We start from the raw sequence: 22902 nt of genomic DNA on the forward strand, positions 1-22902 counted from the left end.
TTTTTTTTTTTTTTACCTTTGAAGGATTATATCAGTTTTTCTGGGTAGGTTATTTTTGATTGTAATTCTAATTCCTGGCCTTCTAGAATATCATATTTCAAGCCTTCTGCTCCTTTAATGTGGAAGCTGCTAAATCTTGTATGATCTTGACCATGAAATCACAATACTTGAATTGTTCTTTCTGGTTGCTTGAATTTGTCTGTAATATTTCTGGGAGTTTTCATTTTGGATCACTTTCAGAAGGTGATTGGTGCATTCTTTCCATTTCTATTTTATTTGCTACATCTAAGATATTGGGGCCATTTTTCTTTATGAATTTTTAAATATATATATATATATATATATATATAAAATGTCTATGCTTTTTCTTTGATCATAGTTTTCAAAAAGTCCAACAATTCTTAGCATATCTCTCTTTAATCTGTTTTCCAGGATAGTTGTTTTTTCTGATGTGATATTTCATGTTTTCTCTTCTTTTTTTTCATTCTTTTGGCTTTATTTTATTTTTTCTTGATATTTCATAGAGTTATTAGCTACCTTTTTCCCAATTATAAGTTTTAAGGATTTTCTTCAATGACCTTTTGTACCTCTTTTTCTATTTGGCCAATTCTGCTTTATTTATGGATTTCTTTTCTTCAATCAATTTCCCCCCTCTTTTACCATTAGGTTAATTTTGTTTTTAAGGTATTTTCTTCAGCATTTTTCATGCCCCTTTTAGCAAGATGTTAATTGTCTTTCTATAATTTTCTTATTTTCCTTCAATTTTTCCTCTACTGCTCTTATTTCTTTCGTTAACACTTTCAGGTATTCTGTTTGGCTTTGGATTCAATTAGCATTTTTTTAGGCTTTGTTTGTGGCTGTTTTCACATTATTATCTTTTGAATGTATGTTCTGCTCTTCTCTGCCACTCTAGTAACTTTTATGATCAATTCTTTTTTGTTGTTTGCTCAAGTTCCAAGCCTACTTCTTGACTTTGAAATTTATATTAAAGTTAAGCTAAGCTCACTTCACCTAAGGATGAGGAGGTTCTTTTTTTTTTTTCTTGTGCTGCTGCTTTCTGATCTAGTTCTGAGGGCCTGCAAGTTTTTAGTGCTTCCCAAGGTGGTATGATGCTGGGAAAGGTATGGTCACTGCTCTCCTTTTCTGTGCTCTGACCTTTACCAGGAAAAAAGCCCTGGTTCCCTATAGCTACAAATACTAGCTCTCTATTTGCTTTGGAACTTTGACCAAGGCCCCTACTTCCTTGTGATCAACAACCAGCACTCATTTCCATTCTGGAACTGCAACTCAGAACTGTGTATGTGTAATAGAGTTGCTAGTCAGTGCCAATTGTCCTTTGTGCCAGCAGAGAGTCTCCTATAATCACTTTCTGACCAGCTGTCTAATACCTTTACCATATGTAGGCTAAAGAATGAAGGACTGGTTCAATATTAGGAAAACTATTAACATAATTAAGTATATCAATAACAAAATTAACAAAAAACATATGATCATCTCAATAGATGCAGAAAAAGCATTTGATAAAACCCAACACCCATTCCTATTAAAAACACTAGAGAATATAGAAATCAATGGACTTTTCCTTAAAATAGTCAGTAGCATCTATTTAAAACCATCAGTAAGCATCATATGTAATGGTGATAAACTGAAACAAGGTTGCCCACTATCACCATTACTATTCAATATTGTATTAGAAATGCTAGCTTCAGCAATAAGAGATGAAAAAGAGATTAAAGGAATTAGAGTAGGTAATGAGGAAACCAAATTATCACTCTTTGGTATATTTAGAGAATGCTACTAATAAAAAGCTATTAGAAATAATCCACAACTTTAGCAAAGTTGCAGGATACAAGATAAATCCACATAAAACATATCTAAGCTAAGGACTCCCAAAGCTACTTCTGTGATCATTCTGATTGTTCTGGCATGTGCTTCAAAAAAGACCTCTGTCCTATATCAAAGAAGTCCCTGCTAACCTCCTAAGTTTTCTCAGGCTAGAAAAATATCTCACCCTGACTTTTTTGGTTCTGCTGATCCTAAATTTGATTTGAAACAATATCTTAAAGTTGTATGGAGGAGCATGTTGAGAGAGCTTAGCTGTCAAAATTAAAAGAAAAGTAAGAAAATTGAGGGAGAAAAATTGAAAGAAACTTCCTCTAATAAAGGTCTCATTTATCAAAGATATAGAGAATTAAGTCAAATTTAAATAGAGTCATTTCCCAATTGATATATGATTAAAGAACAGGTAGTTTTCAGAAGAAGTCAAATCTAGTAGTCATTTTTAAAAATTCTCTAAATCACTATTGATTAGAGAAATGCAAATTAAATAACTTTTCAGGACCTCCTTACAACCATTAGATTGGCTAACATGATAGAGAAGATGAATGACCAATGCAGGAGGAGATATGGAAAAATAGGTATTCTAATGCATCAATTAATGTTGGGAGAGTTGTGAACTGGTCTAACCTTTCTGGATAACAATTTGGAACTATGCCCAAAGGACTAAAAAAAACTCCACATACACTTGGACTAATTAATACCTCTAATACCTCTGTATCAAAGAAAAAGGAAAAGAACCAATATGTACAAAAATTTTATAGCAACTTTTTGTATGAGATTAAAGAATCAGATTTTGAGAGAATTTGCCCATCAATGGGGAAATGGCTGAAGTAGTTGTGGTATGTAATTGTAAAAGAGTATTTGTGCCATGAGAAATGACAAAGGGAAAGTTTCAGAACAACCTGGAAAGACTTCTATGAATTGATATAAACTGAAGTGGCAGAACTAAGATATATATATATATATATGTATATATATTAACAGCAATATTGTTGTGATGCAGAAGAAGAAAAAAAAGCAGAAGCAGAAGAGAGGATGAGGAGATCAAGGAAGAGAAATATTCATACACACACACAAAAACACACACATATATAATATTTATGTGTTTGTGCATATATATATATATATATATATATATATATTCAAAAGAGTTTAAGAGATTCTGTGCCCACAGAGCTTATGACCTCCATTAATGTGCTTCTCTTTAATAATCATTTAGTTAACACTTTCCCTGCCCTCCCCTCCAACATTTCTTAGCTGGTCTCCCTGAATTTTTTCCCTGCATAGCCTACAAATTGCCAGGGCTAATTCTCTCTGGAATCCATTGATAGCTTCTATGTTTCAATAGATCATGCTCCTCCAAGCTGTCCCAATTGCTTCTTAGGAAGTGTCTCTGTAATGTTCTTCTCTAAAATATATTGTTCTCTGGGTACAGGTCTCTCGGGGAGCTTCTGGGAGCAGCCTTAGTTTCAATTCGGTTTAATAATCACCCCAAATGCAGCCAGGAGCTAAAAGTTCAGATCCTTTATTGTCTCCTTCAAAATATCCCAGTTAGCTTTCTTAGAGGCCTATCTCTCTCCTTAGTCCTGAGAGCTCTTGCTTCTAGTCCTTTGTATCTTCCTGCTTCTGCCTCTAGCTCCTTCTGAATCCAAAGCCCCCAGCCAGCACAAAGGTGGAAAATGGAATGAATCTGACTCCACCTCTGAGTGTGGGCTTGTGGGTCTGGCCCTGAGAGCTTCTTGCTTATATGCTGTCCAATCATTACATCACTAGAAAACCATTATTTGTTGTAGGATTAAATCAATGCTAAACTAGATTTAACTATTGTCTCCTCAATTCTACTCAGTACCTTGTTTCAAGTTTTGGTCCATAACATTTCCTTGTAGGATCAGATCAATAATACTGAACCATGCTAAATTAGATAATTATTATCTCTATCAATTCCACTGTCTTAGTGCCTTTTAAGAATTATAACATCTCCTGCTTTCTTTTGATTTTAGAACATAGGTAGTCATGACCTCCCTGACTTCTCAAGGAGGTGAGAACCCCCAAAAAGAAGGTAATCACACCTTCCCTGACTGCTCAGAAAAGAAGTGAAACCACCATAAAAGGAGGTTATCACGCCCTCCCTGATGTCTCAGGAAGGGAGATGAAAACACCAAAGGAAATAGGAAATCAAATCAGATTAGCAGGTTTCTAAAGGGGCTCACTTGAAACAGGTATACATAAATCCATCAATATGGGAGATATTACAGAGAGGCTTGGAGAGACTTACATCAACTGATCCTAAGTGAAACGAGCAGAACCAGAAGATCATTATACACTTCAACAATGATATTGTACGAGGATGTATTCTGATGGAAGTGGATATCTTCAACATAGAGAAGAGCTAATCCAATTCCAATTGATTAATGATGGACAGAATCAGCTACATCCAGAAAAGGAACACTGGGAAATGAGTGTAAACTGTTATTTTTACCTTCTGAATCCAATTCTTCCTGTGCAACAAGAAATTTGGTTCTACACACATATATTGTATCTAGAATATATTGTAATATATTTAACATGTATAAGACTGCCTGCCATCTGGGGGAGGGGATTGGGGGAGGAAGGGAAAAAATCTGAACAGAAGTAAGTGCAAGGGATAATGTTGTAAAAAATTACCCATGCATATGTACTGTCAAAAAAAAGTTATAATTATAAAATAAAATAAAAATTAAATAAACAAAAAAGATATGGGAGGTATTACACATAATTACATAAATTACATAAGCACATAGCAATATAATACAGGCTAGTAGTGATGTAACAAATAACATGAATCAACATGAGGATTTATACATGTCCATAAGTCCTAGAAATAGTCCAAAAGGAATCCATTTCCATTAGTTCATGTTCCAGGAATCCAATAATTCCTGCAAGTTTTGAAGTCCTCCAATAGTCTTCATCAACAATTTTTCATCTCAAGGAATCCAATGATTCCTGCTGGTTTCCAAGTCCTGCAACAGTCTTATCTTGTATTAGGGAATCCAATCTTGTATTAGGGATTCCTGCAGATTTTGTTCTTAGGTCTTCTCCTTTGTTTCCAGATTTTTCTCTTTTTCTGTCTCTCTCCACCCTCATTGGCTCCCATCTGTTTCCTCCTCCATCTATTTCCTTCTCCATCTGTAGGAATACAAGCAAACCCTTTCTCCCAAAAATTAACCTATCTAATTCCCTTCTATTTACCACTTTCTAGATCTATCCTCATCACCTGGCAATTGCATTGGAGCTGTTTGCACTGGACACTGCCCTGTTGGTTTAAAAAGCCTGTATTCTCTCCAATTGTAATTCCTCTCTGCTATCTGATTGCTTTTCTGTTGGTTGATTATGTAATCCCTTTCTGCCATCTGATTGCTTTTTAGCTGATAGATCACATCAGAGTCCTGACCTTCTAAAGACTTTTATATATCTTGGGGCTAGGCCCTGCCTCTCATTTCCCTGGGTCAATCTACATTCCAAGGCCCAGTGGAAGGCCTTGTGGCATTTTGGACGTAAGGTTTTAGGTCTTCTCTCAGCCTGTCTTCTCATTCTATCTCCATATTTACACTGAGCTCTTAGATGTCCAACTTTTTCACATTGAAAGTATCGACGAGTTTCTCTAGAAGCCCCTTGCCAAGAGGCACTCTGTCTTCTCATGTTCATCATAGTCTGGGTGTAATAAGCATTTGTGCCCACTGTGGCACAGCGTCTTATGATCTCCTCTAAAGGAGCATCTTTGTGTAGTCCCCATATAATTCTTTTGCAAACCTCAGTAGCACTTTCTTTAGCCATTTGTCTGATCATTATTTCTATAGCTGCATTTTCTCCAATGGTTCTTGTTACAGCTGTTTGCAAAGTCCCACAAAATCTGCAAAGAGTTCATTGGGACCTTGCTCTATTTTTGTGAAGGCTTCCCCTCAATCTTTTTGTCTAGGGAGGGAACCCCAAGCTTTTGTTGCAACAGTTACTATCTGCTCATAAGCTGTTGTGGAGTAATTAATCTGTTCTGAATTCTCTCCACCTGCTAGTTGGTCATAAGTGATTTGTACATTAACTCCTGTTTGCCTATTGTGTCTGGCTTGAATCCTACATAATTCCTGATACTCCAAAAGCCACAACAAGATTTGTCCAGGTTCTAAACATGTCCTTGCTATGGATTTCCAGTCACTAGGGATTAGGATTTTGTAAGACAAATTATCTAGTAACATCTTAACATTTTTGCACATATGGGACCTTTTTCCTCTTTTATGATCTCTTTGGAATATAAGCCCAGTAGAGATACTGCTGGGTGAAAAGGTATGCAGTTTTATAGTCCTTTAGGCATAGTTCCAAATTGTTCTCCAGAATGATTGGATAAATTCACAAGTCCATCAACAATGCATTAGTGTCCCAGTTTTCCCATATCCTCTCCAAATTCATCATTATCTTTTACTGATATCTTGGTTGATCTGAAAGGTGTGAAGTTGTACCTCAGAGTTGTCTTAATTTGTATCTCTAATCAATAGTGATTTAATTTCCTCATCTGAAAATTGATTTATCAGTTGGGGAATGGCTTGTGTTCTTATAAATTTGAGTCAATTCTCTATATATTTTAGAAATGAGCACTTTTTACAGCCAGTATTCCTGATAAATATTTTCCCCAGCTTTCTGCCTCCTTTTTAATCTTGGCTGTATTGATTTTGTTTGTGCAAAACCTTTTTAATTTAATGTAATCAGAATTATCCATTTGGCATTTTATAAGATTCTCTACTTCTTTGACCATAAATTCCTCCCTTCTCCAGAGACCTGAGAGGTAAACTATCCCTTTTTCTCCTAATTTGCATATAATATCACCCTTTATATCTAAATCATGAGCCTGTTTTAGCCTAATCTTGGTAGAGAGTGTTGGGGGTTGGTCAATGCCTAGTTTCTGCCATACTATTTTTCTAGTTTTCCTGGCAATTTTTGTAAGACACTGAGTTTTTACCCAGAAGCTGGAGTCTTTGGATTTATCAAATATTACATTACTATAGTCATTGACTGTTGTGTTCTATGAACTTAATCTATTCTTCTGATCCACTTCTCTATTTCTTAGCCAGTTCCAAATGGTTTTGATGACTGCTGCTTTATAATATAGTTTTATGTATGGTATAGCTAGGCTACCTTTGTATTTTTCTTACGTTAATTCCCTTGAAATTCTTGACTTTTTGTTCTTCCAGATGAATTTTGTTATTATTTTTTTCTAACTATATAAAATAATTTCTTGGCATGTCACAGAATAAGTAGATTAATTTAGGTAGAATTATCATTTTTATTTTATTAGTTCAGTCTACCCATGAACACTTGATATTCTTCCAATTGTTTAGATATAACTTTATTTGTGTGAAAAGCATTTTGTAATTGTGTTCATATAGTTCCTGGCTTTGTCTTGGCAAATATTGTCCCAAATATTTTATATTATCTACAGTTATTTTAAGTGGGATTTCTCTTTCTATTTATTGTTGCAAAGCTTTGTTGGTAACATAGAAAATCCAATGATGTATTGGTTTATTTTACATCCTGCAACTTTGCTAAAGTTATTGTTTCTACTAGTTTTTAAGCTGATTCTCTAAGATTATTTAACTATATCATCATATAATCTGCAGAATGATAGTTTTGTTTTTCTCATTACCTACTCTTGATTCCTTCAATTTGTTTTTCTTCTCTTATTACTAAAGCTTATATCTCTAGTACAATAACAGTGGTGATAACAGGCAGCTTTATTTCACCCCTGATCCTATTGGAAATGCTAGATTATCATTCCTGAAGAATTAACTTGTAAATCCATCTGTTCCTGGAGATTTTTTTTCTCAGGAAATTCATTAATGGCTTGTTCAATTTCTTTTTCTAAAATGGGACTATTTAAATAATTTATTTCCTCATCTTAATCTTTTTTTAAAATCCTAAAATCTTGTTATCTCTGTTACCTGCCCTTTCCTGTGATTTCAGCAGCTGAGCTGGGGAGAAATTCAACCACCAAGAGCATACTGATCTGATTTACAAATTAACTGTTTATTAATATTAATTTCACTATGCTTTAAATTGTCTGAATTACATAATTTCAGTTGTCCTATCACTTGTATCTGCAGCCAAAGTCTGACTAAATTTTGATGAATTTTTCAAGTGAAAAGTGGTTAGGCATATAGGAAGATAATTGAGAATGTATATGTAATGAGACTTTCTAGCATAGACTTTTCTGCCATATTGACTTGCATTGGTTTCAGTCTCTTCTTTATGATAGTATACTTAAAGGTAACAGGAGGTAAGGTTATGTCCTTTATCAAATATCCACCCCACAGGAATAGATTTTTACTTGTCTAATATGTACAAGATATCTAAAAGTCAATATTTTGTTTTGAACTAGGTACACAATATATAGTAATATACAGCATGCAAATGATAGCCTTGGGTTTTTGTTTCTAGGTAATTTCATTAGCCCTAATTCTATTCAATATTTTTTCCATTAAAAGGCAGCACCCATTTGTTAAGATAGAAACCACCCTGACACCGAATCAATTAAATCTGTGTTTCTTCCTCTGTTTTTTATTTTACATAAGATACTGAACCCAATTTCCCATTGGATGCTATCATCTTCAAAGAGCCATATAACTAGGAAACTCACTTACCTGAGAGTTACCCAATCTGATTTCCAATTCCAGTTCAGTCTAGTTAGCTGTGTGATTTTGAGCAAATCACTAAACATTTCTAGACTTCAATTTCTCCATATTAAAAAGAGGTAATTCCTTCTGGTTCAGAAAATCCATAATGATAATGATAATAATTTACCTTTTTTAAAACTTAGCATGTTTTGTAATTTGAATGTCATAACATCTCTGTAAATTATGTGATAGAAGTATGATTTAGTCCTACCTAGGGTTTGTGTATGTGTGTGTATTTTCCGTGTGAATTATTTTTATGTCCACATCTCTCTAAAGGCAACTCTTAGGAAAGCATGAATAGATATCAGGAGAATCTTATCCATCTCTCTAAGGGAGACTTTGTCTCTTTCCAGGAAGTCTCAAGTTCATAAGGCTGCCCCACTTTGTTTTCCTCAAAGAGAGAATGCATCTCTATCTTCCCATTAACCAAGTGTTGTTAGTCTATGGTAAATATGTTATAAGTTCAAATTGTACTCCAGGTTGATATACCTTCATAGAGAATGAGTGTCCCAAGTGACATCTGAGCACTTGACAATTTTCCATCAAATACTAGTTAAACAAAGATCATCATCTACAATGAATAGCACTATATAACATAATCCAGAATGAATAAAAAATATAGCCATTCATCCAAGCTGATTACAAACAAAAATAAAATAAGTTATATAGATTAAAACAATGAAACTAAACTACTGTGAGTGGAAGAACTAGATTAAAATATAAATGAGAAATGTTTAATAAAATGTGTTTTTTAGGTCACAATGTGACTAGCAGGGATCTATTTCTATTTGAGTTTGACACTACTGGATTGGACTATATCAGACAATACACAGAGTAAAGGAACTCTCCCATTTGGAGTAATATCTCTCACCCAAGAAAAGTCCTGGATCTCACTCAAGAAAGAAATACCCTGAAGACTAATGTGTTAGGCTGGGCATAGGCTTTCTCTCTTTCCTGAAGAATGCCTGAAACTAAGCTCTATATTGGGAGCCAGAAAAACAGTATCTCTCTTTTCTCTTATCAGCTTTTTCCCTCAGGCAAGCATGGAGCATTGATTATTCTCTCCTGCAACTAGGAGAGTGTTATATAAATATGATGTTCATATCTCAGTCCTTATTCTACTCAATATTATTGCAATATTTGATAGCAAGCTATTTATCTCCCTCTCCTGTGGAATACTTTCTTTTCTCTGGGTTTCTGTAGTACTATTTTTCTTGGTGAATTCATTATCACTTAACTGCTTCCTCTGCAACTCTTTTGCTGGCTTCTTGTTGATATCATGCCCTCTAATTATTATCACTATGTATGTGATTCAAAGATATGTGTATATTTATAGACATAGGTATTTAAAATCTCCAGCCTCATTTTGAGCCCTGAGTTATACCTATTTGCAGATGGAAAATTTGAGAGTCAAAAAGTTTATAGTGACTTCCAAGGATCAGATAGATAATGAGAAACACAGATAAGATTTCTGACTACTCTCATGATCCTGACTGTATAGAGAGCTTAACCATTGTCCAGAAGTTAATTCAGTTAGAACACCAAGTTGTTAGAACAATGATTAAAATTTATACCAAATTAGAAGAAAGAATAAAAATGTGGAAATGTAATATATAGCTAAAACTGTTGCAACCTGACCTATTTAATTAAGCTTTTGATTCCCCCTAAAACAGGAAAATAAACAAAAATTAGATATTAACACAGATTATCACTAATTTCTAGGGAAGTTTAACTGATTATGAATCAATAACCACAATGAAGAAGCTAAAGGAAGGTAGAAATTATCTGAATAGCAAACACTTCATCTTCATGAAGAGAGATAAAGCTGCCAAAGGCAGCACTGGTTTAGCATGTAAATCCATTTGTGAAAACTTGTTAGAAGATTTGTTTCATAAAATAACAAAAAAGTGGTGGATGGTGAAAATCTTATTTACAGAAAGTTTCTTATGAAACTTAATTATGTCAGATCATCCCAAAAATACTTAAGGATAAAACTGAAACAAAATATAATTGGACAAAGTAATAGACAAAGTAATTGGACAAGCTCAATCAAAATTTTTAAAATGCATTATTATTTCCATTATTATAATGAATTCTCCACATTTAGAATCTAGGAACTCATAGTTTTTAATGTGTTATATGCTCTGTAATCCACTGCTTTCTCTCTCTAATCTTCAATCACTTCTTATCTAATGATTCTAGTCTTATTGTCTTCAAGCATAGCTGAGTCTTTCTCGTTATTAAAAAAAAAATCTTCCTCAGATCCTCAAGCTTTCAATCTGTATTACTCCTACATTTCTCAACAAAACTTATGGAATAGTTATATACTTTTGATTTCTTCATTTTCTCTTCTCTCACTCTTCAGTCCTTTGTGATATTCTGATTTCATCATTCAATTGAAACCGCTCCCTTCAAAGTTATCTGTGCTCTCTTAATTGTCAAATATGATATTCATTTTTCAATCTTCATCTTATTCATATTATTGCAACACTTGACAGCAAGATATTTATCTCCCTCTCCTACAGAATACTTTCTTTTCTCTGCATTTTTGTGGTGCTAGTTTTTCTTGGCAAATTCATTCTTACTTAACTGCTCCCTCTTCAACTCCTTTGCTGGCTACTTATTGATATCATCCTCTCTAATTATTATCACTATGTACATGATTCAAAGATATATATGTGTAGATATTTAAAATCTCCAGCTCATTTTTCCCTCAGAACTTCAGTCTCACATCACCAATTACCTATTAGACATTTTGAACTGGATGCCCAAGAAATAATCTCAAGCTCAAGGCATCCAAAACTGAATTGATCATTTCTCCTTTCTTCCAAGTTCTTTACTTGTGAGGAAGACAGCACCATCTTTCTAGTCTCCCAGGTTAATGATTTCTGTATTATCCTCAACTCCTTACTGTTCTTCACTTCACCTATCTACTCATTTGCAAAATCTTACTATTCATCTCTTGTATCTCTCTATTCACAGTTACCACCTCAGCACAGACCATCACTGCTTCTCAATGACCTTCTAGTCTTCTTGCCTCAACTCTCTCCTCCTTCGCATCCATTCTACACAGCTACAAAAATGATTTTCCTTAGGAATAGATATAACCTTGTCATTCCCCTTCTCAATAAACTTCAGCAACCCTTTATAGATATGAGAATAAAATATAAAATATTCTATTTAGCTTTTTTAAAAATTATTTTCAAAACATATAAATGGATAATTTTTCAACATTAACTCTTACAAAACTTTATGTTCCAAAATTTTTCCTCCCTTTCCTTCACCCTTCCCCCTAGATGATGAGTAATCCAATATATGCTAAACATGTTTTTAAAAATATGTTAAATCCAATATATGTATACATATTCATACAATTATTGTGCTGCATAAGAAAAATCAGATCAAAAAGGGAAAAATGAGAAAGAAAACAAAATACAATCAAACAACATCAAAAGGAGTGAAAATGCTATGTTATAATCCATACTCAGTTCCCACAGTCCTCTCTCTGGGTGTATATGGCTCTCTTCATCACAACATCATTGGAAGTGGCCTCAATCATCTCATTTTTGAAAAGAGCGACATCTATCAGAATTGATCATCATTTTTGTTGCCACATACAATGGTCTCCTGGTTCTGCTCATTTCACTTAGCATCAATTCACATAAATCTCTTCAGGCCTCTCTGAAATCATCCTGTTGATTGTTTTTTATAAAAAAATAATATTTCATAACATTCATATACCTTAACTTATTCAGCCATTCTCCAACTGATGGGCATCCACTCAAGTTTCCAGTTTCTTGCCACTACAAAAAGTCCTGCCACAAACATTTTAGCACATATGAATTCCTTTCCTTCCTTTCAGATCTCTTTGAGATATAATACAATAGAAACATTGCTGAATCAAAGGCTATGCACAGTTTGATAGCCCTTTGGGCATAGATCCATATTTCTCTTCAGAGTGGTTGGATCAGTTCACAACTCCACCAACAATGTATTAGTGTCCCAATTTTCCCCACAATCTTTCCAACATTAGTCCTTATCTTTTCCTGTCATCTTAGTCAATCTGAGAAGTATGTAGTGGTACCTCAGAGTTGTCTTAATTTGCATTTTTCTTATCAATAGTGATTCAGAGCACCTTTTCATAAGACTAGAAATGATTTCAACTGTCTCTTCATATCCTCTGACCATTTATCAATGGGAAAATGGCTTTTATTCTTATGAATTTGAGTCAATTCTCTATGTATTTAGAAATGAGGCCTTTATCAGAATCCTTGAATGTAAATTTTTGCCCAGTTTATTGCTTCCCTTCTAATCTTGTCTGCATTAGTTTTGTTTGTATTTAACTTTTTAACAATATAATCAAAATTATCTATTTTGTTTTCAATAATGTGCTCCAGTTCTTCTTTGGCCACAAATATTTTCCTTCACAAATCCAAGATGTAAACTATCCTTTGTTCTTCTAATTTGCTTATAATATCACTCTTTATGTCTAAATCATGAACCCATTTAGCCCTTATCTTGGTATATGGTATTAGGTGTGGGTATCAATGCCTAGTGTCTGCTATACTAATTTCCGAATGTCCCAGAAGTTTTTGTTAAATAGTGAATTCTTATCCCAAAAGCTGGGGTCTTTGAGTTTGTCAAGCATCATTTTACTAAAGTCATTGATTATTTTATCCTATGAAATCAACCTATTCCACTGATTGGCTATATTTCTTAGCCAGTACCAAATGGTTCTGATGATGATGACAAATGCTTTGTATTATAGTTTTAGATCTGGTATAGCTAGGCCACCTTCTTTGGCATTTTTTTCATTGATTCACTTGAAATTCTTGATCTTTTGTTCTTCCAGATGAACTTTATTGTTATTTTTTCTAGATCTGTAAAGTATTTCTTCTTTCCTTTTTCTAATCAAACTAACTAAGGTTTTATCTATTTTATTGTTTCTTCATAAAACCAACTCTTAGTTTTGTTTATTAATTCAAAGTTTTCCATTATATATAAGATGTGTAGGGATGGAAGGGCAATCAGAACTAGGATGACTGCTGGTATAATTGTTCAAATGGTTTCAACTTCTTGAGCGTCTATAGTACTGGTGTGGGTTAATTTTGTTGTAAGTATTAGAATAAGGACATAGAGGACTAACGAGCTAATTAGAAAAACAATTATTAGTGTGTGATCATGAAAATATATTAGTACTTCTATGATAGGAGAAGTAGCATCTTGAAAGCCGAGTTGCATAGGATAAGGCATGATAAGATATACAGGATTTAAACCTATAATTTAACTATGGCAAAGTTATGTAATAATTATTACTAATATCTTTTGAGAAAGTCATAAAGGTTATGGGGTTGACTTGAACTCAATTTTTGGGGGTTCGATTCCTTCCTTTCTCGTTTAGGATTTAATGAATACAGATTGCTCAAATGTATGATAAGGGGGAGGACAACCATATAATCATTCAATATTAGTAGTGGTTAGTTTTACTAATCACTCCTTTTATTTTCAGAATTCCAAATTTGGTATTTAATTGGAGGGTTTTAATTTGTTCTTTTTCTAATTTTTTTTTTAGTTGCAAACTCAACTCATTGATCTTCTCTTTCTCTGTTTTATGCAAGTAAGCATCTAGAGTTATAAAATTTCCCCCTAATAACTACTTTCGTTTCATCCCACAAATTTTGGTATGTTGTCTCATTATTGTTATTCTCTTGAATGAAATTATCAATTATATCTATGATTTGTTGTTTCACCCATTCATTCTTTAGGTTTAGATTATTTAGTTTCCAATTAATTTTTGGTCTATTTTCTAATTTCCTTTTATTGCATGTAATTTTTATTGCATCATGATCTGAAAAAAAAATGCATTTACTATTTCTGCCTTTATGCATTTGATTTTGAGGTTTTTATGCCCTTACATATGGTCAATTTTTGTATAGCTTCCACGTACTATTGAGATAAAAAATATATTCCTTTCTGTCTCTGTTCAGTCTTTTCCAATGGTCTATTATATCTAACTTTTCTAGAATTCTGTCTACCACCTTAACTTCTTTCTTACTTATTTTGTGATTTGATTTATCTAGTTATGAGAAAGCAAGGTTGAAATCCCCTACTAGTATAGTTTTGCTATCGAATTCTCCTTGCAGCTCTCTTAACTTCTCCTCTAGGAATTTGGTTGTTATACCACTTGGTGCATATATGTTTAGTACTGATATTACTTCATTATCTATGATACCTTTTAGTAGGTTGTAGTTTCCTTCCTTATCTCTTTGAGAACTATTTTTGCTTTTGCTTTATCTGACATCAGTATTGTTACTCCTGCTTTTTAACTTTAGCTGAAGCATAATAGATTCTGCTCCAGCATTTTACCTTTTCTCTGCTTTAAATATGTTTCTTGTAAACAACAAAGTGTAGGATTCTGGCTTTTAATCTAGTCTGCTATCCACTTCCATTTTATGGGAGAGTTCATCCCATTCACATTCACAGTTAAAATTACTAACACTCTATATCCTCTCATTTTTATTTACCCATTATGCTTTTCTCTTTCATTTCCCCCTTTCCCTCCTCCCCAGTATTTTGCTTCTGACCACCCCCTCCCTCAAATAGCTCTCCTCTTTACAGCCCCTCCCCCCTTTTATACTTATTCCTTTCTACTTCTATTCTATTAGCCTCCCCCTTTCCTTTTCCCTTTCCTTCCTACTTCCTTATAAGATGAGATAAGCTTCTCTGTGAAGCTAAAATGTGTTTAATATTCTCTCTCTGAGCCAAATTTGATGAGAGTAAGATTCATACAATGCTCATCCCCTCTCTTCTTTCCCTCAATTATAGTAAGTCTTTTTTGCCTCTTCATGTGAATAAATTTACCCCATTTTAACTCCATTTTTCTCTTCTTACAGTAGAATCACCTTTCTTCCTCTAGTTTCTTTTTTATATCATCACAATAAAATCAAATTATACCTATACCCTCTAAATATACCCATAATAGAGATATAGATCTCAAGACTTAAACATATCATCTTCTTTTACAGGGATATAAACTTTTTAACTTTTAAAATAAAATTATTTTTACTTTCCTTTTTTACCTTTTTATGCTTCTCCTGAGTTCTGCATTTGAAGATAAAATTTTCTGTTCACCCCTGGTCTTTTCTTCAGAAATGAAGGAGCAGCTAATTGGTATAGGGGGCAGCTAGTTGGTGTAGTGGATAGAGCACCAGCTCTGAAGTTGGGAAGAACTGAATTTAAATCTGGCCTCAGACACTTAACACTTCCTGGTCATGTGACCCTGGAAAAGTCACTTAACCTCAATTGCCTCAGAAAGAAAGAAAGAAAGAAAGAAAGAAAGAAAGAAAGAAAGAAAGAAAGAAAGAAAGAAAGAAAGAAAGAAAGAAAGAAAGAAAGAAGGGAGGGAGGGAGGGAGGGAGGGAGGGAGGGAGGGAGGAAGGAAGGAAGGAAGGAAGGAAGGAAGGAAGAAAGGAAGGAAGGAAGAAAGGGAGGGAGGGAGGGAGGAAGGAAAGAAGAAAGAAAGAAAAAGAAATGAATGGAATTCACCTGTTTCATTGAATGTCCGTCTTTTCCCCTGAAAGATAATGCTCATTTTTTCTGGATAGTTGATTCTTGTCTGCAATCCAAGTTCCTTTGCCTTTCAAAATATCAGATTCCATGTCCTTTGATCCTTTAAAGTGGAAACTGCTAAGTCCTGGGTAATCCTGATTGTGTCCTGGGTAATCCTGATTGTGGCATCTTGACATTTGAATTGTTTCCTTCCAGCTGCTTGCAATATTTTCTCCTTGATTTGATAATTCTGAAATTTAACTATGATGTTCCTTGGAGTTTTCATTTTGTGGTCTCTTTCAGGTGGTGATTGGTAAATTCTTTCAATGGCTATTTTACCTGCTGCTTCTAGGACTTCAGGGCACTTTTCCTTGATGATTTCCTGAAAGATGATGTCTAGGCTCCTTTTTTCATCATGATTTTCAGGAAGTCCAATAATTCTTAGATTGTCTCTCCTAGGTCTATTTTCCAGGTTAGTTGGTTTTCTGTTGATATATTTTACATTTTCTTCTGTTTTTTCATTTTTTGGTTTATTTTACTGATTTTTGAAGTCTCATTGAGTCATCTGCTTCCATTTCTTCAACTTTTAGTGGATTATTTTCTTCAATTAGCTTTTTTTTAATCTCCTTTTGCATTTGGTCAATTGAACTTTTATTTTTTATTTATTTATTTATTTATTTATTCATTTTTCCAAATTATCCCCTCCCTCCCTCCACTCCCTCCCCCCATGACAGGTAATCCCATACATTTTACATGTGTTACAATATAACCTAGATACAATATATGTGTGCAAATACCTTTTTCTTATTGCACATTAATTATTAGCTTCCGAAGATATAAGTAACCTGGGTAGATAGACAGTAGTGCTAACAATTTACATTCGCTTCCCAGTGTTCCTTTTCTGGGTATAGTTATTTCTGTCCATCATTGATCAACTGGAAGTGAGTTGGATCTTCTTTATGTTGAAGATTTCCACTTCCATCAGAATACATCCTCATACAGTATTGTTGTTGAAGTGTATCTTCTGGTTCTGCTCATTTCACTCAGCAACAGTTGATTTAAGTCTCTCCAAGCCTCTCTGTATTCCTCCTGCTGGTCATTTCTTACAGAGCAATAATATTCCATAACCTTCATATACCATAATTTACCCAACCATTCTCCAATTGATGGACATCCATTCAACTTCCAGTTTCTAGCTACAACAAAAAGAGCTGCCACAAACATTTTGGCACATACAGGTCCCTTTCCGCTCTTTAGTATTTCTTTGGGATATAATCCCAATAACAGCAATGCTGGGTCAAAGGGTATGCACAGTTTGATAACTTTTCGGGCATAGTTCCAAATTGCTCTCCAGAATGGCTGGATTCTTTCACAACTCCACCAACAATGTATCAGTGTCCCAGTTTTCCCACATCCCCTCCAACATTCATCATTATTTGTTCCTGTCATCTTAGCCAATCTGACAGGTGTGTAGTGGTATCTCAGAGTTGTCTTAATTTGCATTTCTCTGATCAGTAGTGATTTGGAACACTCTTTCATATGAGTGGAAATAGTTTCAATTTCATCATCTGAGAATTGTCTGTTCATATCCCTTGACCATTTATCATCAATTGAACTTTTAAATGAGGTGTTTATTCATTGCTTTTTTTCCATTTCACAAATTCTGTTTTTTCACTAATTGGTTTCTTTTATATATACATTTTATAAAGAGTTATATGCTTTTTCCATTTCATCAAATCTATTTTTAAGGAGTTTTTGAAAGATAATTTCTGTTTTTCCTCTTTTAAGCTCTCTTGCAAAGTTCTCCTTTCCTTTCCCCATTTTTCTTCTATCTCTAAGGTCCTCTTTTAATTCTTCCAAGAGAGCCTTGTGAAATGGGGACCACTTCATATAATCCTTTGGGGCTTCGTTTTCTTTTAGGATCCTCAGAGTTTGAGGTCTGTTCTTTTCTTTCTCCATAAAAGCTATCTATGGTCAGAGTTCTTTTTGCTTTTTTGCTCATTTTTAAAAAGGTTGAAGTCTGCTCTTTGAGTAAAGGGGTGATAGATGCTTTAGTTTGTCCTGGGTGTGCTGATGATGATTTCTGGTGCTGGTAAGTGTGGCCAGGTTCTGCATTTTTGGGGGGATTCAGAGGCTCACTATTTGCCTTTTGTTTTTGCTATGAATGTCTCATATCTAATCTGCTGATCCACTGGCTTGTAACTTAGACAAGCCTCCCAGTAGATTTCCAGTGTTCAGCAACTGCAGCACCCCGGCTACTTGTTCTGTGTCTGTGCTTGGCCACCACCACCCCATCTCCCCCCCGCTGATTGAACCAGATCTTTTCTGAAGTTCTTCCAAAATATCTTCTCCTGGAAATTTGTTACACTCCAAATAATTGTGGGTTCTGTCACTTCAAAAGCAGTTCAGAGGCCTGACCTGGTGTTGACCTGAGTGATACTAGGAGGAGCTCATACTCTCCTCCATCTTGGCTCTGCCCTCCTCTGTTTAGCTTTTAAAGGCCTCTACAGCCTGTCCTTAATCTCTTTCCAGCCTCATTGAAAACTTAGTCAACAATCATTTATTATTATATGCCAGGAATTGTACTATGAACTAGGGATACAAAGAAAGGTAAAAACAGTTTCTGCATTTTAATAGAGTAGACAACATGCAAATAACAAAAAAAGCAAACAAAACAAAACAAGATAGATATAGTGTAAATGAGATTTAAAGAAGGTTCTACCTATATAGTAGAGATAAAAGTGAGGAGGAAGACTTTCCAAGCATGGAGGAAAGTCAATGAAAATGAACCTTCTACATGATCCTAATCCTAAACTGCCAGGCTCATCATTCCAAAACTAAATTATATTTCATTACTTTGTCTTTATTTGCATTTGTTCTGTACATGTCATCTTCTCCATTAGAATTACAAGCTTTTTGTGGATAAGAATTGTTTCATTCTTTATATTTGTATTTCCAGAACCTCACATATAGTAAATACTTAATAAATGTTTGATCATAGATTTATTGCTATATGATGAGTAGAAATGTCTCTAAAGAAACCAAAAATAGGGAACAAATTGGTTATATACATCTTAGATCTATGTCAAAGTTTACCCCATTTTAAAGATCTTGAAAGATTGGTTCTCAAGATGATTAAAATAGGAGAGGATGCTCAGAAAAATTAGTTATTATTATTATTATTATTATTATTGAAGAAAATGCATTAAAATCTATTTTTCCAGGTTTATTAAACCTTTAGGAGAATAAACTATACATATATCAAGGGCATCCTAGAATGAGCAGGAAATAGGTAAACTTTTGCAAACAATATTCCACAATAAAATATCTATTCATAGTTGTCCAACTAGGAGAAAGATCCAAAGATATAAGATCTTATTGTGCATATATGGTATAGATTCCCCAAAGGTATTTGTCTTGGCCTAGCAAAATGCTTCCACCAAACATATATAAAAATCATACAAGATCCTTTGAAATATGGGACAGAACTAATGTTATTGAGTAATGTTCTAATTATTATCATGTGAGGCAAAACAGGGAATCATGTATTCATAAATGGTAATTGTCTCAGCCATAACAGATGCCCAGTATAGAGTCCAAATGAAAGAAAGAGTCCTCACTGGTGGTGAAATCTCTTAGATCTTGCTATTTGTCGGCAGCATTGTACTCATTACATCCAGATGCAGATCATTTCAGAACCTCCTAATGAGGTCCATAAACAGTCCAAAGATTTGAATCTATATAAAATCAAATGGATAAAGAATGCATACCATGAATGCTGAAGCAATTGGATGGGCAGCCTATAAAGTTCATCCATTAATGGTCCTACAGATGGACAAAGAACTGGAATACAGATTTGAATAGGAGAAACAGATCACATTAGATAGTATTTGAGACCAGGGTTTTTAGTGAATCTAATCTTGAAACAAAATCCCATATATTTCAAACCAATATTATCTCGATGATACCAAATGGCATTAAATCAAAGTTTTAGAAATTGATAAGAGAGTAGAGTATATGGAGTTTATGGAAAGAATTGTACCCAGGCATGAAGGATATGTTTGAGGCTTTATGACCACTCACTCTGATGCTTTCTTAAAACTCATTTTGGGATAGATAGTCCTCTGTAAAGAAAAAATTTACTTCTATATATCATTAAATGTGAAATTAAGGCAACTTGCAGCTTCTCTGAGATTATGTATTTCTTTTGCAAAGAGTCCAATAACAAGAAGAGTGTTATTTGTATCCAAAAACTTAAATCTCTGTGTTATCCAAAGGATGATAGGGACGAGCCAACCATAAAAGAATAGTTCACCAAAGTCATAAAAGATAACAAAGACATATATGACTGAAAGAAGAAGTAGGTTCATTACATAATAATAATGAAATATTAGGACAGACCAGAAGAAATCAGGAAATCATAAGAAGGACCTGGGCAAACAGGGCAGGTCTCTTTGGATAGTGGATTGCAGGAACACTTTGATGATAGTCGCTCAAGATGAGAAAACAAGAATATGTTGTGATCTGTGCTATTGGTGGATAAGGTGCCCACATTGATGAAAGCATAGATCTATTGAAATATTGAAATAGTGACATAATGGAAGAAGGCTGGATTTCCCTGAGTCCTCCTTTCCCAATTGTAGCCATATCAGGTGAGGCAAGACACTCCCCTTTTCCATTTCCTTGTCTGTAAATTCCCAGGGATTGGACAATATGAATTCTGAGCTTTATTCCAGTTCTACATCCTGTGAGCTTATCTGCAGACCTAACTTGGCACTATGGTATACAGCATCAAACAGATCTTTCCCTCTGAGAGACTGATTTGCAAACATCACATAATATTAACCACTGGGAATCAGACTGGCCATGAGAACTGTCTAGACTCAGATATGCTGGTCACAGCAAACCTCTACATTTAAAAAGGAGGTCTTGGGAGCTAAAGAACTAAGACATCAGAAAGGGATCAAAAAGAGAGAACGGGAGGAAGCAGGAGAGCAATGGATAAAATTTAATGGATTGTAGCCAGTCTGGGTAAGATGTCTAGATTCATGGAAAGACACAAAATTTAGGTTTATAGAACCATGCTAGGAATAAAGTTGGAAACTGAATGCTTATAATCACATTCCAAATAGATCTTGGGGAAAGGAATTTTTAAAAACAAACACACACATCCTCAGCTCTGCAGAATGTGGGGAAGCTTGACTGATGCATGCTCCTTTGCACTGTTCATATGGTTAATAGGCAGCATTAGTCCGGAGGGATTCATCAGGTGCAGTTTGGGACAAGAACTGCCCAATTCTACCTGGAATAACAACGGCAGCAAGACCAGCAGCAGCCAAAGGCTGCAGGTGCTGACTTTCCAGTGGCTCTCGGTGCATGTTCCTTTTCTCATTACCTTCTGGATCCTGGTGGCCATCACAGCACTCATTGGTAAGCAAATGAGATAGATCAGCCAGAGATTTCTGTCTTTGTGGTGGTTAAACCTCAAAAATTCTTGTCTTTCTAGGACCAATCTTTAGATTTACTGATATTAAAGACGGTCTTATTTCATTTTGTAAATTTCTCATGCATAATGTTTTCATAATGTATATGATTACCAAAGAAATGACTCAACATACTTCTCACCTTCAAGTTCCGGTTCTTCAGCAATATTCTATTAAGTACTTTATGTTCAAATTTAGGCTCAGTAAGGATTTTAGGAAGAAGAATTGTAAAATGTTAAACTGTCATGGCAGAACACTAATTGAAATTGAAGTCAGTGCCAAATATAACTCAGAGAATATTGTAAGTAAAATGCAGCCTTATTGATTCCATGCACATTTGGAAACTCAATCGGTCTTTTTATTTCTTTCTATGGTTTCTTTGGAGACCTGCCTGAATCAATAGAAGATACTTAACAATAATTAGTCTATTAGTTATTAGGTGATAAGTAGATACCTTTAAATGATTTTGTAGTTAATCTCACTGTGTCTATTATATATATGTACGTATATGCATTTTGAAAATTGTATATATTTTCAGTATAATTGGTATGTAATACACATTATCGATATAATCTATAGGAAGTAAGTTGTGTATTCAGGATCTGCATAAGGATTTATGGATCTTCTTGTAAAAAACTGCCAATTCCCTAGGACACTGAAAACCATTGGTCTATGAAAAACTCTAGACAAATGAGTACCTAACATTTCTAGGAGAAATGTTTGGTCTATGTATTCTAATGGTACAACTAGGAAACATGCTGGGCATCTTTGAGGGTTTTTTTTTTTTTACATTTAAATGGGACCCTTGTGACTGAAAAATATTGATAATCATAGGTTTATACAATGCAACTGATTCAAAATCTTAGGATCAATCTGGTTCTTTGGGTTCTATTGTAATCAAAACTATAGCAATAATTAATCAATCAGTGACAAGCTAAAGTGAAGCAAAAATGGTTGTATCTCTCCAGTACCAGCAAAGCCTGATGGGTAAACCATTAACAAAACTACATTTTGTATTAATGTTTGTAGAACTAGAGATTTATAATATTTGATATTACACCTATAGAATTCCATGGGAATTGACTATATTGTTTCTTAAGGCTACATTTTCCAACAGTTCTTAAGATTGCATCATTATTTGTCAGCTCATTCAAATTAGCCTGAACTTAAAGACTAGAAAAGTATAACCAGAAAATGATTTGGATAAGTTGAATTTATTAGATCCTGTTGATTTCAGTTCTTCCTCTCTACATTAGTAATGCACATTTTTTGTCTTCTCCAATTGAAAGAGGTCCTCTTTCCTCAAGTGGCAGGATTTAGCCCCTGGGCAATCA

This window comes from Sminthopsis crassicaudata, chromosome 1 (genome assembly GCF_048593235.1).
Source record: "Sminthopsis crassicaudata isolate SCR6 chromosome 1, ASM4859323v1, whole genome shotgun sequence".
Lineage (NCBI taxonomy): Eukaryota > Metazoa > Chordata > Mammalia > Dasyuromorphia > Dasyuridae > Sminthopsis > Sminthopsis crassicaudata.